The 17,447-nt window shown below is 41.2% G+C and overlaps 1 pseudogene; it reads left to right on the top strand.

Annotated features, from left to right (window-relative positions):
- The first annotated feature begins 629 nt into the window (after window positions 1-629).
- Window positions 630-15,709, top strand: LOC147324166 (neoverrucotoxin subunit alpha-like; annotated as a pseudogene).
- The last annotated feature ends 1,738 nt before the right edge of the window (window positions 15,710-17,447 follow it).

Genomic DNA, 17,447 nt, shown 5'->3' with positions numbered 1-17,447 from the left:
TTTCTGTCTTTCATCAATTGGATCCCATTCCTATAAGACTGTTAAAAACGTTGTACCATTAAGTAATGCTTCAGTTTTAAATTGGAACAATTAATCTGTTAACAGGATATGTGCAACAACCTTTCACAGTGGCTGGCAAACAGGGAAATGAATCATGTCTGTGTTTTCCTGAATTTCAGTTTCTACCACGTTGGCAGCTTACTCAAAAGTGGAAGCCAGTTTGCACCATTTCAATTCAACATGAAACTTTAATGTGGTTTAGACCTCCAGTCACCATAGTCCAAAATGACTTGTTCAAGGCTACAAAGTTTTGCAAGTACAAGTGTTTCAGCTACAGTTGTGATTACATAAAGAAATGAATGGCTCATGCACTGCAGTAATGAGCTAAGGCTTTAGAGCAGGCCATTATTATTCCCATTGGGGAGGCTCGGTAACAGAAGATGTGATTTAGGGGAAGGTTATTTGGTGTTGGGAAGATGAGTCAGCCATTCCCAACTTTTACATTGTACAGGGTTACTCAGAACCCTTTTTTGTACGTAAACAAAACCAGTAAGTGAAAGAAAAAGTAACAAGCGAGAGGTTCAAATGGGACCCAAACCAGGATCTCCATCTCAGGATCTCTGTCAGACATGGGTGAGACACAGAATCCAAGCAGAGGAAAAGGTGAGTCTAAAACTTAATAATTTAAATTATATTAAAAATTTACTTTACAATATAAAGTGCTTTTTGATAATTGTGACTGAGTCCTAAATAAATATAAACTGTAGCTGAAACTGAATTTAAATGTAGGCCTGGTTGATTGTAATATATTTAATGTAACCAAGACATTCATAATTGGATTACAAAAAAGTGAATATATTCCACTCTCATTACATTTAAATATTACTTACATTGTCTCTTTAAAATATGACAGATGACAAATATTAAAATATTATTTATGATATATATACACGACACTGATGTTTTATGTGATAAAATTGCCCTGTAAGTGCCAATTGTGGAAGATGAAATTCTCCCAAGGTGCCGAAAGTAAAGAAATTTAAAAAATATTATGTTAAAAGTTTCAGTACTGATTTATCATTTTTTACTCAAGTAATGGTAAAAGAAATACAGACTCTGAAATGTACTCAAAGTTAAAAGAAGTTTTTTCAGGGACATTTCCACCAGCTATTTTTTTTTAAAAGCTAACTAAACCTCATGTTTTATTTATAATAAAATAATAATACAATGAAATATAAACATCATTTTTAAAAACTGAATGAACTGACAAAACTTAAACATCCTTTTTGTAAAACACAAGCAGAGAAAAAAAACACTTCTTCTTTTTTAAAGAAAAAAGGTCATTGCGTTGTAGGCCACTGACTGCCTCCAAACCTAATTATCTTTGGCTGTCATGGTTCATTTCCATGTCTGATACCCTTTATGTAACCTAACACTGACCATGAGCCCCACAGCTGCTCTGCACCAGTCCAGTACTCCAAACGTACAGGTGCAACATGCCATAAGCTCCCTTTCTATACAACATTTGAAGAACATGCAAGTTAATATAGTTCAATCTCTTTTGTAGGATGTATCACAATATGAAAAAAATAACTTCACGTCTTGTACAGATCCAGTGTCTGACAAACTCTAAAAAGAATGAGGACCTAATATTTAAGCTTTAAATTTGGGGTTTATCAAATGTCACTGAGCAGTCCTTAACTTTAAAATATAACATTTCTCTGTTCTGTCTTTCTTATCTTTCTCCATCTGCGAAGTCCTCTCCCATTCTTTTTTCTCCCTGTGAAACACACTAGCTGTTCGTTTAGCTAGCAGACACACAGTGCAGCAATCTGAACACAAATTGTTTTGTTTTGAACAGATTGTTTGCTGATATTTGTTGAGAAATGTTTTGAAATGTTTGTTGAATTTAAAATTATCTGTAACTTTGAAATAAGTTACTTCCTTTATGCTTGCTTCTCTTCTGTAGCACTAGCTTTATGCTGAAATATTGTACAAGTTATGGGCATCTGCTCAAAAATTACAGTTTTTGCCCATTTAATCCCTGATTATTGCGCTATAAATGCTGTATAAATTGTTTGGTTTTTTTTGTTTTTGTTTTTGCTTTGTTTTTTTGCTTCGTAAATCTCATTGTGTGTTATAAACCCTGGAAATGGATAGACCATCAGGATTTTGTTTTATGTATTTTTCCTGCCATTTAGGTTTAAATTGATTTGATGTCTAGAATATGAATATGAATATGAATATGAATATGTTGAGTGACTAACAATTTCCCTCAAATGCATTAAACCAAAAGTAATGAGCCTGTTGTGAAAATTCAGAATGCAGATATGTATCAGCCACCCGGACAGCTGCAGCAACAATCGGTTTGCATAACCAAAGATTTTCTGCACAAACTGTCAGAAACCGTCTGCATGCTTGTCGTCCTCATCAAGGTTGTCATCGTAACCGACTTGAGCGGGCAAACACACATCGATTTGGCACGTTGGAGAGGCATTCTGTTTACAGATGAGTTTTCACTGTTTAGGGCAGATAGCAGACAGCGTGTGTGGTGTCGTGTGAGTGGTTTGCTGATGTCAGCGTTGTGGATCGAGTGGCCCATGGTGGCGGTGGGATTCTGGCATGAGCAGGCGTATGCTATGGACAACGAACACAGGTGTATTTTCTTGATGGCATTTTACCGTACCGTGACAAGATCCTGAGGCCCATTGTTAAGCCATTCATGCACGACCATCACCTCATGTTGCAGCATGATAACGCACGGCTCCATATTGCAAGGATCTGTAGGCAATTCCTGGAAGCTGAAAACATCCCAGTTCTTGCATGGCCAGCATACTCACCAGACATGTCACCCAATGAGCATGTTTGGGATGCTCTGGATGGGTGCATAGGTGTGAGGAGAAAGTTATTAGAAGACAAAGAAATTCGGAACTCAGATATCTATTTTACATGCGCATGGGCGGTCAATGGTCCAATCTGCTTTGCACTGATATGCACAACAGATGAGACACAGAAAAACCGCCCAGGGCTTTCAGAGCTTTCTTTATTTATCCTTCAAAGAGGTAGGAGTGGCATGTTCAGAATACAAAAACATTTCCATAAAAGGAGAAAACTGTTCACTTGTCTGCAGAAATAGGAGGTAGCTTGGTATGTATAGAAAATTCAGACATTCCCATAAAAGGAGAGAGAGAGAGAGAGAGACCGTTAGTTTGTCCGTTAACACAGGATGTAGTATCATATGTCACGCATTCTTCTGCTCTTATGGCTTCACTCTCTTTTGCTGTGGTGGTTCCAATTCACAAGCTCCTCTTCCTTTAAATGAAGCTACAACTAAACCTAATTCACAAAATTAAAAATCTTTCATCAATAGGACAGCGTGTTCCAGTTCCTGCCAATATTCAGCAACTTCACACAACTATTGAAGAGGAGTGGACCAACATTCCACAGGCCACGGTCAACAACCTGATCAACTCTATGCGACGGAGATGTGTTGCCCTGCGTGAGGCAAACTGACTGCTTTTCTGTCCCTCTTTGTTGTTGCATGCTGGAAAGTGGTTCTGACACTCACTAGTCCTCAACCTCCTTTCTATCACTTAGCGTACATTCTCAGCTTACTCCGCGCCCTTTCACTCCTAGCATTCAGTGCAATCCTCATCCATGTAGCGGAGGTGGCTGATGTTAGGTCCATTCTTTAGTCAGTATTAGTTGCCAGTCTTGTTGATGATCTGGCTTAAATGATTCAGACCTATGCAAAACAGCAGTGAGGACAGAGCGTCTCCTGGATAATTTCCACTTGTGATGGCAACTTGCAGAATTGGCTTGAAGTTGTCCTCTAGTGTTGTTGACCACATCCCCACTGAGTTCCTGATGAAGGCTCTTAGGGTCCCATTGAGCTTGTACAGTCTGAGGCATTCCAGGATCCATGTGTGAGTCATTGATCATAGGCTTTCTTGTAGTCAATCCAGATGGTGAACAGGTTAGTCAGCCTGGTCTTACAATCTCAAGTGTCCAACTGTTCATGTTTGATTCCCTTTCTTGGATGTCTGCCACTGTGACAGTTACTGGATCCTGTTCAGGGAGGTTACTATGGTCTGCTCTTAGATCCACTAGCCACTGTTGTTGTGTGTTGCATACCTCTCCCATATGGTCTTCCAGTATTGTTCCATCTCCAGCCTTGTTGGGGCTTTTCTGTTATTGTTCTCCTATCACAGAGTACACCTTCAATGGTTGAATGGAAAACAGCTGATCTATTTTCCTGCCTTCTGTCTCTCTGGTATACCACTTCAAGTGGCTGAGCAAGGGTGTAACTTTGTTTGGTCAGGTACACGCAACTTGTTGTACTTCTTAGGCACCCTTTTTTCATCACACCTGTCTGCAGTTCCAATAGTTCTCCAGAAACTTTCCTGCTGCCTTGGTCTTTGCCTCTAGTCTCCTTTTTTATGGAGGGCACTTCTCCTTGTAGATCAATTGGTTGGTTTCTTGATGATTGGGGTAGGGATTGTCCATGATGGTGCAAACACCTTTTCTAGTAGACTCCCAGAGGGTACTTCACGTAGTCTTGATAGTTGGTCATGGAGGATGTATGTTTCTTTAATGTACGACCTGTTTCTGGGGTTTGATACTTAATCTTGGAGGGTGGGGATGAAGACAGCTTTCCCCTGACCTGACGTCCTGTTATGTATTTTATATACAGTTAAAGGAACAATTATTCCTCAGAGTATAGCCTCAATTCAGTTAAACGTTTGGGATACTGATCTGGTCAGTTAGGAGCTGAATCAGTTCCAGCTTCTCTGTGTATATATAGTATATATTATTAGTATATATTATTCTCAGTGCTTTCAATAGATAAAATAAAAAAAATTAATCTCAAAATTTTCTGTAATTAATCATGATTAATAGAAATTACTTGATCAATAGCCTGGTTACAATAACAATGATTTTTTCAACTTCATATTTAGGCTTCTAACAGACATTTATGCAATATAATGAACTAAATGCAGAATAAACACAAAGAATTTATGCTTAAATTCAAAGATAATTTGAATAGTTTTCTTCAATCTTTTAACACAGGTTCTCTCCTGTGAAATACAACTTTTTAAAAAACCTATACACTAATAGGTAAGTATACACTAATATACAATATATTATTAGTGCTGTCAAACAATTAAAATGTTTAATTAGATTTGTCACAGGGTTACAGTGGATTAATTTTGATTAATCACAATTAAATATCATTCATTTTTATTCTATATTAATCACATTTCATTTTGCATGAGCAAACAGACTAGGAAAAAAAAGGGGAAATATAAGCACTTACTTCCGGTGCTCCCTGTGCGTGGCAGCCTGTTACAGCAGCTCAGCTCATTCTGAGCTTCTTTCTTATCTCCTCGTTATTTTCTCATAATTTTTTGTAACTAAAGTTTTAGCAATTAGATTCTGCAATCATGGAGTACCGTTTTGTGCTAGTCTTGGTTGTCTTTCTCTATTTTTTTCCACCTTTTTCACCCGTGTCTGGGAACCCAGCACATGGATCCTTTGTTTACAGTAGGGATCAACTGTTAGCGCTGCGTCCCGCAGCGGAGCTGCTGGCGGACAGACACGACATTCCCAGCGAGCTGAGGAGGAAAAGACGTGGGTGTCGTGCTGGGAGGGAGCGCCTTCGCCCAAGAAGGAAGCATTATAGACCATCTTTCCCTTCTGCAATCACTGGAAATGTAAGATCGCTGCCCAATAAGATGGATGAGCTCACGTTGCTAACCTGGTCACAGAGGGAATACCGGTAATGTAGCATCATGCTAACGGAGTCCTGGCTAACATCGCTAACTATGGACACAAGCGTGATTGTACCTGGATTCCAGCTGCTACGGGCGGACAGGACGAGAGAAAGCAGGAAGACGAAAGGAGGGGGATTGGCAGTGTTTGTGAATGACAGAGGGTGTAACCCCAGACACATCACTGTGAAAGAGAAACTCTGTAGCAGAGACATTGAACTGTTAGCTGTTAGCATGCGTCCATACTACCTCCCCCGGCATACCCCCCCCCCAACCAACGCGGATTCAGCCTGTTACTCTCTCCACTCTGTGGTCAGCAGACTGCAAACACAATCTCTGAGAGCCCTTCTCCTAACATCATGGGACTTTAATCATGTCTCACTGGACTCCACACCGCCCACCTTCACCCAGTATATGACCTGCCCAACCACAGACAATAAAACACTGAATTTACTGTACACCAATGCAGAAGAGGAATACAGTCCATCACTTCTCCCTCCGCTGGGCAGATCTGATCACAACCTGGTGCACCTTGTCCCTGGTTATGAGCCCTTAGTGCGCAGGGAGCCACCAGCCAACCGCACAGTGCAGAGATGGTCAGAGGAAGGCGAGGAGGCTCTTAAGGATTGTTTTGAGTCGACTGTGTGGGAGGTGATCTGTGTTGACCACGGACAGGACATCGACAGCCTTGTGACCTGCAATACGGACTATATTAACTTCTGTGTGGATAACACTGCACCCACCAGGACTGTGCGGAGTTTCTCCAACAACAAACTGTGGATTACCCCAGAAATTAAAGCGTCCTCAAGCAGAAGAGGAGGGCCTTCAAATCCAGAGACAAAGAGGAGTTGAAAAGGGCACAGAGAGAGCTGAGAGGACTGATAAGGAAAGGGAAGGACGGCTATAGACAGAAGATGGAGAACCAGCTTCAACAAAACAACGTTGGTGAAGTCTGGAGAGGCCTCAGAACCATCTCAGGCCACAAACATCGGAACTCTCTGCCTGGGAGGGATGTGAGGTGGGCAAATGAACTGAATCGTTTCTTCAACAGATTTGATTCATATATGAGACAGTCTCCAACATTGGCTGCAGACTCACCCACCCCCACTGCTGGGGGTTCCACATCTGACACCTCAGACACTTCACACCTCCTCTACCCACCCTGCTCACTCCTCCCCACCCCCAACAACAGCATCCAATACACACTCAACACAAGGCTCCAGCCTGTCTCTCTCAGCCACCCAGGTTAGGAGGGAACTGAGGAGGATTAAAGCCAAGAAGGCAGCGGGTCCAGATGGCATTAGCACAAGGGTCTTCAGGTTCTGTGCAGACCAACTGTGTGGGGTGATGGAGCACCTCTTCAACCTGAGCCTGAGGCTGGAGAGAGTCCCACAGCTCTGGAAAACCTCCTGTGTTGTACCAGTGCCAAAGACTTCACCCCCTATGGACTTCAACAGCTATAGGCCGGTGGCTCTGACATCCCACCCATTAAAAAACCTGGAGCGGCTGGTCCTGGCTCAGCTTCGGCGCCTGGTGAGCTCATCACTGGACCCACTTCAGTTGGCCTACCAGCCTGTAATTGGAGCGGATGATGCCGTCATTCACCTTCTACATTGTTCCCTCTCTCACCTGGAGACCGCTGGGAGCACTGTGAGGATCATGTTCTTTGATTTCTCCAGTGCCTTCAACACCATTCTTCCCACAGTCCTGAAGGACAAGCTGGAGAACTCTGGAGTGGACCATCACCTCACTACCTGGATTCTGGACTACCTCACTGACCAACCACAGTGTGTGAGAATTCAGGGCTGTGTGTCGGACAGGGTCGTCTGCAGTACATGGGCCCCACAAGGGAACGGTTCTGGCACCGTTCCTCTTCACCATCTACACAGCAGACTTCTCCCACAACTCCACCCAGTGCTTCCTGCAGGAGTTCTCTGACCACTTGCCAATAGTCGGCCTCATCACTGATGGGGACGACAGGGAGTACAGAGAACTGACCCATGGTTTCACCAGGTGGTGATCAGTTGACAGCTTAGCCCATCTCTTTACCCGAGTGTCCAAAACATATGGCCTTGGGTTTGGTGATACGATTACAAAATTGATCATCAAGCTGCAGCCTAGAGTGTCCTGGGGCCACGTGCACTTATGGACACTCTTATGTTCGAACATGGTGTTCTTTATGGTCAAACTGTGGTTTGCACAGAAGTTTAATGACAAAACATTGCTCGGTTCAGATCCAGGAGGCTGTTCCTCCCCATCATACCCATCCAGGTCTCACTGCCATTGCCCACTTGAGCACTGAAGTCTCCCAGTAGGACAACAGAGTCCCCCAGGCGGGGCACCCAGCGAACATCACAAAACAGACATCAGTGATAGGTTAGGCATTAGAGGGTTAAAGGCCTACAAACAAAAGCCTACAAACAACATAATTTCACATCCACATTTTATATACAGACTGTGTTCAAAGTGGGTTTGATCACATGTTTGATCACATAAAAGAAGCTGAGTGGTCACATTGTATTTATGACCACATGTTTTTATTCATGTAGGACCATCATCTGTTTTGGAGGTGGCTGCTCTGGGTCAACCTTTCAGTTTAGGGATGCTCTATGATGCCCGGAGAGGGAAACTCATCCCAGGTAAAATGTGATTTGTTGTTCAAGCAATCAGCCGTATGGCCAGCAAAAACCCACACTAATTTGTTTCTTAAATGACCTATCTACTTATAGGGTAAGTAGATGCATCAAAGAAATATTTGCAATCAGCAATGAAATATTGATGACCATTTAATGAAAATACTGTATGAAGAAAATAATAGTAAAATGAAAAGGGTGAGTAAAAAAAGGAGCAAAAAAACCCTTTAAAGAACAGACAACCTTAAGATTAATTCATTTGGAAATCTCTGAAAGAACAGAATAGATTCTGTCTCAAAAAAAAACATTAATAGAATAAAAACTTTGAAGCATGTTTTTTGCAGAGTAAAAACCATGAGATTTCTAACTCTCTAGAGCTTTATGAGTGTTACAGTTTCACTAAAAGTGTTTTGAAATTAAGTTTTACATTTTTTAGTACATTTCAAATACAATTTTAATCTATTTTGTTTCTAAACTTTCTAAAGACTTTTTTTTTCCATTTTGTGGATTTCGTGTCTTAAAGGTGTCACACTGTGGAATAGTAAAACTCTGCAGAAGAAGCCAGTGGAGCATAATCAGCACAGCAGTGAATTTCACATCAATGCAACGGATTCCATTGAAAAAAAGTCGGCACTGCTGGATGTTAATGGTTCTCTGAAGGCCAGTTTCCTGGGTGGACTCATTGAAGTTGAAGGATCAGCCAAGTATCTGAATGATAGGAAGAAATCACATCATCAGTGTCGAGTCACACTTCAGTACAAAGCTACCACCAAATTCAAACAGCTGATATTGACTCCTGATGAAACCAAAAACTCTCAAGAAGCAAAAAATGTGAAACGCTTGGCGACACATGTAGTCACAGGAATCCTTTATGGAGCAAATGCTTTCTTTGTGTTTGACAGTGAGAAGTTAGATGATAGCAACATTCAAGCCATCGAGGGCAGCATGCAAGCAGTGATAAAGAAGATCCCCTCATTTAATGTTGACGGGAAAGTTGACATCAAGCTGAGTGATGAAGAAAAAGCTGTGACTGATAAATTCACCTGCAAGTTCTATGGAGACTTCATCCTTGAAAGCAACCCTGCAACATTTGAAGATGCAGTGAAGACATACATCCAACTTCCAAAACTACTGGGAGAAAACAGAGAAAACTGTGTTCCACTGAAGGTCACACTGATGCCTCTAAAGAAATTCCATCCAAAAGCTGCTTACATGATAAGCAATGGATTTATTAGTAAGGCTGAAGATACCTTACAGGAGCTTCATAACCTTGACATAAGATGCAATGATCTGCTGGAGGACAGAGTGGCGAGAAGCTTTCCACAGATACAAGAAAAGTTGGGCAGATTCAAGAAGCTCTGTCAGTATTTCAGATCTTCACTCCAGGAAACAATAGCAGAGAAACTTCCCTCCATCAGGGCAGGTGAGGAAAATGAGCAGGAATTAGTGGAAGTGTTTGATGACAGAGACAAGTCACCGTTCAGTCAGGAGAAATTAACCAAGTGGATCAAAGATGAAGAGAGAGAAGTCACCATCATCAGGTACTTTGTAGACATGATGGAGGGAGCAAAGATCATCTCAGATCAGTCTGAGCTGGACAGAGAGGTGTTTAAACCAGGAGTAGAGGAAGTTCTCTGCTTTGTTTTCACCTCCCTGAAATCCATTGACCCATATCTGCAGAACATGTCTGACTACTTGGAGAAAAAGAAACTGGAAGGTACTGATGGTAACACTCCACCTACCCAGGACCAATGGTACTTCTCAGATGACGTGATAAAGCAGATGACAGAAAAGGCCAAAGTTGTCCATGACCATGCCAAAGCTCTGAAGACCAAGAACAGTTTCCATTTCCTAGTAGCAGCCATTTCAAATGATAATTACAAGGGAGGAAGTATCTACCACTACAGGAAGAACTTCCTGATCACTGAGAATTTCTCAGGGTGTATATCAATGATGTGGAAAATGAAATGGATAGGAGAGATCTGATGTGGTGTAAGTACTTACAAAATAATATTCTTCCAGGTTCATAGTGTTAAATTTTCAACATGAAATTGCTGATTATTTTATTATATAGGGTCACATTTTTCTCAGGTGGCTGCTAAAACAGTAATTATGTACAGAAAAATATTTCAAGTCAGACTGGTTTCTGCTATTGATATTGTCCATAAACTGTCCTTAAATATATGCCTTTTTAAAATAATTAAAATCTTAACTTCTTAAAATATCTTAAACTTCTCTCATTTCTGTGAAATTTGTCTTTGAGTAAAAACCTTTTCATGCATGTTGAAAGAGTTTTCAGGGGTTCCAAAATCAAACCGTAAAAACCAGTCTACTTGATGCAGAAAAATAATGTACGTCAACAACAATTAATCTGACAGAGTTATAAAGAGCAAAAGTAAGGAAAAGTATTCCTAAGTGATAAAGTTGGTAAAGTTTTAAAATAGCTCCAACTGAATGAGACATGAAGCAACTCCAGGTCAGGGACAAGTTCCAGCTCCAAGTGGAGGAGTTTAAGTATCTAATTCAATTCAATTTTATTTATACTGCGCCAAATCACAACAACAGTCGCCTCAAGATGTTTTATATTGTAAGCTAGACCCTAAAATAACACATAAAGAGAATAAACCCAACAATCATATGACCCCCTATGAGCAGCACTTTGGCGACAGTGGGAAGGAAAAACTCCCTTTTAACAGGAAGAAACCTCCGACAGATCCAGGCTCAGGGAGGGGCGGGGCTCCACCCCTCCCACTCACAGCAGATTGAATTCTTTTTCAGTCACCACTCTCTCCCCCTTGAGGACACTCTCTACCACTTCATCCAAGTTAAACCATAATTCCTCTCACTTTTCAAACTGACATCCACCCTGTGGGACATGCACAGTGACAACATTCAACATCCCTACTTTGATCTCCAGCTTCAAACTCATGATCCTGGCTGGCACTCCCTTCAGCCACACTGTACATAGTCACATACTCTTCCTTCAAAATGACTCGTATTCCATTTCTTTACATTTACATCCCTTTACTAGTCATCGGCCCTGCATTTAAAGTATCTACTTTCCCCTCCAAACTCCTGCCTTTCCTTTTCTCTTATTGCCTCCTAACACACCTTCCACATCTCCTCTTCTTTTGTCTTTGGCCACCAGTAGCAGTTTCCATTGGTACCTTAATAAATAATAATAATATTAATACATTTTATTCATGAGCGCCTTTCAAGTCACCCAAGGACACTTTACAATAGCATAAAACACATAGTAAAACAATGGCAGAATAAGAACAATAAAACAAAAGCACAAGATAAAATGAACAAACAGTGGGTTCACAGTGAATATGCAGATTTGAACAGATGGACTTTGAGTTGGGATTTAAACTGGGGGAGAGAACCAGTGTTTCTTATTTCTGGGGGTAGAGAGCTCCACAGCCTGGGAGCAGAGCAGCTGAAAGCTCTGCTTCCAATGGTGCTGAGGCAGAAGGAAGGCGCAGCAAGCTGGATAGAAGGAGACGATCGAAGTGAGCGGGTAGAAGAGATAGTGCTTAACAAGTCAGAAAGGTAAGAAGGAGCGAGGTTATGAAGGGCCTTGAAGGTGAGCAGAAGAAGTTTGAATATTATCACAGGGAGCCAGTGAAGTTCCTGAAGGACAGGTGATGTGCTGGTAGGAGGGGCTCTGGTGATAATGTGAGCAGCAGAGTTCTGAACCAGTTGAAGCTTATGGAGGGATTTTTGGGGAAGACCATGCAAAAGAGAATTGCAGTAGTCATATGGGAGGTAACGAGACTGTGGAACAGAATGGACGTAGACTGGGTGGAAAGTGAAGGACGTAATCTCTTAATGCTGCGTAGATGGAAGTAGGCGGAATGGGTGAGATTATTGATGTGAGATTTATAGGCTGTAGCTCAGGTGGTAGAGCAGGTCATCTACTGATTGGAAGGTTGGTGGTTCGATTCCCGGCTTCCCCTAGTCTGCATGCCAAATATCCTTGGGCAAGATACTAACCCGAAATTGCTCTCCGATGCATTCATCGGAGTATGAATGTGTGTGAATGTCAGTTGTGCTGGTGCGAATGGGTGTGAATGGGTGAATGCACAAGTTGTGTAAAGCGCTTTGAGTGCTCAGAAGAGTGGAAAAGCGCTATATAAGAACCAGTCCATTTACCAAAGTGAACTGTCTAGGATGACACCAAGGCTCTTAACCTGAGGAGAGGGGAAAACTGAGGAGTTATCGATGGTGAGTGAGAAATGGTTCGCCTTCAAAAGGTTGGATTTGGTGCCAATAAGGAGGATCTCAGTTTTATCCTCATTGAGCTTTAGAAAATTAGAGCTAACCCAGGATTTTAACTCGGATAGACATTCTGAAAGGGAGGAAGGTGGGAGGGAGGAATCAGGTCTGCAGGAGAGCTATAACTGGGTGTCATCAGCAAAACAGTGAACCTGAAGATCAAATTTGCGGAAAATGGTACCTAGAGGGAGGATGTATATTATAAAGAGAAGAGGGCCAAAGCTGAGCCTTGAGGTACACCAGAGGTGACGGGGAATAGACGAGAGTGGAATGATCTTAGTTGAATAAACTGGGAACGGTCGAGGAGATATGATTGAAACCAGGCGAGGGGTGTGTCAGAGATGCTGAGAGAAGAAAGTCTGCTTAGAAGTACAGAGTGAGAGATGGTGTCGAAGGCTGAGCTCAGATCTAAAAGGACGAGAATGGTGAGAAGACCAGAGTCAGCTCCGATTAGAAGATCGTTAGTGACTTTAAGTAAAGCAGTTTCTGTACTGTGACATGAGCGAAAACCAGATTGAAATATCTCGTAGATGTTATTATTAAACAGGTGTAAATGAAGTTGAGCTGCAACCACTTTTTCGAGTATCTTAGAAATGAAGGGTAGATTGGAAATCGGACGGAGGTTGTTAAAGTTGTTAGGATCTAAAGGTTTTTTCAGTATAGGAGTGACTAGAGCAGTCTTGAATAAGGAGGGAATGATACCGGTGGTGAGAGAAGAGTGAATGATAGCAGAAATGAGTGGGAGTAAAGAAGAGAGGCAGGATTTCACAAGCCCCGTGGGCATGGGGTCAAGATGACATGTGGCAGGCTTTGATTTACATATGAACTTGTAAATAGCAGATAAATCAGGAAGATGAAAAGTGGAAAACGGCTCAAAAAGGAGAAAAGGTTCTGGAGAGGGAGTAGACACAACATTTGATCTGAGTTGCTGGTGGATGTTATTGATTTTCATAGTCCAGAACAGCATCAAGGAGTTGCAGGTTTCAGAGGAATAGAAGTGCGGTGGTAAAGCGTTGGGGGGTTGAATTAGTTTGTTGAGAACTGAAAACAAAGTCCTTGCATTACCCTCATAAGAACTGATAATACCAGAGTAGAAGCTTTGTTTGGACTTACTGATGGAGTCTTGGTGGTATTTATAGATTTCTGAATCAACAGTTAAACCACATTTCTTATATTTACACTCTAGCTGCCGAGCTTTGGCCTTCAGAGCTCGGAGGTCAGAGGTAAACCAGGGAGCAGAGCGAGCGAAGGAAACAGAGTGGATTTTTACAGGAGCCAGAGAATCAAGGACAGTGTGTAGACAATTATTATAATATAATAACAAATCATCAGGAGTAGAATAGAAGTCCTTGATCTGAACATTGTCCAAACTGGTAGTGAGAATGTCCATATCAATGTTCCTGATGTTGCGGAATAAGATGAGACGGGTTGGCTTGGTAGAAGAGCAGTCCTGTTTGTGGCACATTAGTATATGTGAGGGGGCAAACTCCTCAAGATGGGTGGTGACTATGGTCGCCATTTAGAAGTCGGCCATCTTGGATACAACTCTTGCTTTTTCAATAGGAAGAGGGCCATGTGACACATCAAACTTATTGTTAATGTCACAAGAAAAACAATGGTGTGCTTGGTTTCAACGTAACTTTATTCTTTCTACCCACCAGCTCCATAGCTGTGTCTGGTGTTGTAGGGAGTTATGAAGTCAGGAAGGCTGTACTGTTTTACGAGTACTCTCTATATCAGGCATATGGCGGGGGAGTACTTAGCACTTAACCTAGCTCAGCTTTCTCACAGTGACAGAAGGGCAATTTCTTGTTGCTTTAGCTGATTTTATGCTAGCCACTGCTAACTGCTACCACTCTTCTTCTGGTAGGTGAGCGTACTGCTTGTCCACTGGCGTAACTCAAACCTTTCTAAAAGAAGTTCAATTTTATTTCATTTACACTGTGCCAAATCAAAACAACAGTTGCTTTAAGGCTCTTTATATTGTAAGGTAATGACCTTAGAATATCACATAAAGATTATACAAATAATACAGAGAAAATCCCAACAATCAGACAAACGCTTTATGAGCAAGCACTTTCGTGAAAGTGAAAACCTGTAACATTATCATGAATGTGAATCTCTTTTTGTCCATCAGATGCCTGTGGTCTCAGTCTGGATCCAAACACAGCACACTGTGAACTCCTTCTGTCTGAAGGAGACAAGGAGGTGACAAGAGGAGAGAAACAGCAATATCCTGACCTTCCTGAGAGATTCAGTGAGGTTCCTCAGATTCTGTGCAGAGAGGAACTGACTGGCCGCTGTTACTGGGAGGTGGAATGCAAAGCTTTTCTTCAAGCTTGCGTGGATGTAGATGTTTGCTACAAACAACTTGAGAGGAAAGGAAACAATGATGCATGCAGGCTTGGAAATAACACTATTTTGTGGTGTTTTACTCACCATCCAGATCAAGGTTCAGGTGAAAACCCTCTAAGTTTCTGTGCAAAACATAATAATGAGTCCAAATATTACCCTGTTCATCCTACGGGCTGTCCAGACTGGGAGTGTTTCTGGACTGGGTTGCAGGCACTCTGTCCTTTTATTGTGTCTTATCTGACAAACTGAGTCACATTCACAGCTTCAGAACGAAATTCTCTGAGCCTGTTTATCCAGCATTCTTCCTCCACAATCAGCCAGAATTCAGTAATACTGCAGGACTCATGTCTGCTTATTTTTTTATTTTACCTTTTATGATAATAGTGAGGTTTCCAACTTCAGTTAAGCTGATGTTCTAATATGACAATTAAAAATTGCCTTCCACAGCATAACTGGTTTGTATTAACTTTTCTTTCTTTTTGCTCTTCCTGTGATTTAATGTTGAAAAGCTTTTAATGTGTTCACGTTTCGTTGAATCTTGCAGGCATTTTCTTCCAGCTGATGTGAGATTAGAATCCAAGTGATGTAAAAATTATGTGTCTGATATTTTATCCAATGTGTTGTATTTGATCAGCTGAACAGCTGCTTAGAAATTATTCACTTTTATATTTGAAGAATTTTAATTTAGTCTGATTGTTACAGATGACTCTGACTTCACATATTTGATGTGTTCGTATTATATGCTGGTTATTGATTGTTTGATTGTTATTTAGAGTTTTGACTTTAAGGTTGATGACTGATAACAATTTGTTCTGCATAAGTTGTGATTTTAGGAGGAAACTTGTTAGTTAACCATAAATAAAAAAGTAAAAAGCAGGAATCATATACTATTTATACATTTAGCTATCCATGTGTCCTCAAACATCAATGAAAAATATATGGAAAATGAGTTTGCCTCTTTATTACTATATAGTATAGAGAAAATAAATAATATACTTTTATAAACTAAGATTTTAGACATTTTTATCTGCTGATTGTTTGATTTAACTAATCAATTTTTAAGTCATAAAATGAGGGAAAAATAACTAATTGTAGCTCAGAGTGACATCTATCAGTGACAATTAAAAACAAAAAGATGTTCAGTTCACAGTGAATTCTTCCACAGCATGTCTGTATCCTGTCTTCCTTCTCTCACCCCAACCAATCACAGCAGATGGCCCCGCCCCTCCCTGAGCCTGGTTCTGTCAGAGGTTTCTTCCTGTTAAAAGGGAGTTTTTCCTTCCCACTGTCGCCAAAGTGCTTGCTCGTGATTGTTGGGTTTTTCTCTGCATGTATTATTGTAGGGTATACCTTAAAATATAAAGCACCTTGAAGCTCCTGTTGTTGTGATTTGGTGCCATATAAATAAAATATAATTGAGGTTAAAAGAAATCTTCCTCTAAATTGTGTGGCTGTATCTATCCAAGTCTGTGTGTCTACTATATTGTCTACAGTCATGCTGCATGTTCATAATACAGTGAATGAAAATGTTTCATGAGTTCTGTGTGGACGTGGCAGCAGCAGTTTGTGTCTTTGTGTTTCTTAAAAGAAAAAAAAAAAATACAGAAACCTTCAGTTCTGTTCATAATAAACCTCCCAGCATTTGCACAGGCTGTATGTACGATCTGTCAGCTTGAATCTACAAAGCTGGAGTTCCACACATGATGAGAGAAAAACCAGCAGCAAACACTGTGATCTGTGCTGAGCAATGCCCTCTGCTCAGTAGTGATGTGCGGATCGATCTTGAAATATCAGACGTGGTTTGCGATACATGTGGCAAAAAGTGAGGTGTTGTGGCCACACTTGCCAACCTTGAGACCTCAGAATTAGGGAGACATTCAAAAAGGCTGTTGGGGGGGGTCGATAAATACATTTTACAGTGTTTATTTATCGGATAGAATACGTTAAATGTCACCGTTATTATTGGCCGGCCCAGAAACAGCGGGGGTGTCCAAATTCAGAGGCTGCTTCCACCTGAGGACCGGCCTTCGCGGTCTAAAGAAAGCCGGGTAGTACGTCACGAGCTCCCTAGGTGGAGTGAAACTCTGCCGTCTGCTCCTTGCTCTCTAAAATATAACCGGGCGCTGACGTAAACTCTCGACCGTCTCACACTTCTGTTTAATCATTTTCTGTTTGACATTTATTCAGCTGTGTGAAAACCCCGGAGGAACCCTCCCAAGGGATTAATAAAGTTACATTTAATTTAATCTAATCTAATAACTTTAATCTCAGCCAAACCGATTTACTCACGAACAAATAAAACACTGAAAAAGCCAAACAATAACATTTTTAAGTTCTCAAAGTGACTTGTATATCATGTTTAACCCAAGTAGCGAAAGACCGCGGGGGTTTGAAGATGACGTGTCGGCTC

Source organism: Aulonocara sp. 'chitande type north' Nkhata Bay, linkage group LG8 (assembly GCF_057382095.1).
Source record: "Aulonocara sp. 'chitande type north' Nkhata Bay isolate Kocher_YH1m ecotype deep benthic linkage group LG8, A_spYH_male_GT1.1, whole genome shotgun sequence".
In the NCBI taxonomy this organism is placed as follows: domain Eukaryota; kingdom Metazoa; phylum Chordata; class Actinopteri; order Cichliformes; family Cichlidae; genus Aulonocara; species Aulonocara sp. 'chitande type north' Nkhata Bay.
Note: the sequence above shows the minus strand (reverse complement) of the source record. Positions and strands in the feature narration are given on the sequence as shown.